Consider the following 356-nt stretch of genomic DNA (forward strand, 5'->3'; position numbering starts at 1 on the left):
GAAGCCAGCTCAGCAGTGAGCATCACTGAGCTTCAGCACACTGTTGGCTGTGGCTCCCTCTCCTCTCCAGCACATTTCCTCAGCACATGAAGAGACTTCAGGCTTCTGAAGCAACACAGTCAATCCTTCATGGATGAAACTCTTTTCCTATGCAGAAGAAATGTAAACAAACATTGAAATATTTCTTGCAAGAGCAAAGTTTGAGTAGTTGATACATGCACATCATACTCAAACTGGGCTCAATCTAATTTCAAACACACACTCTGAAAACGCCAGCTGGTACTCCTTCATTCACAATGCCCACTTCCACGGACACCTACCACGGGTCCCATCTCCCCACCCCTCTGCTCCCGCCC

The sequence above is a fragment of the Corvus brachyrhynchos genome, unplaced genomic scaffold (assembly GCF_000691975.1).
Source record: "Corvus brachyrhynchos isolate BGI_N302 unplaced genomic scaffold, ASM69197v1 scaffold9, whole genome shotgun sequence".
Classification (NCBI taxonomy): domain Eukaryota; kingdom Metazoa; phylum Chordata; class Aves; order Passeriformes; family Corvidae; genus Corvus; species Corvus brachyrhynchos.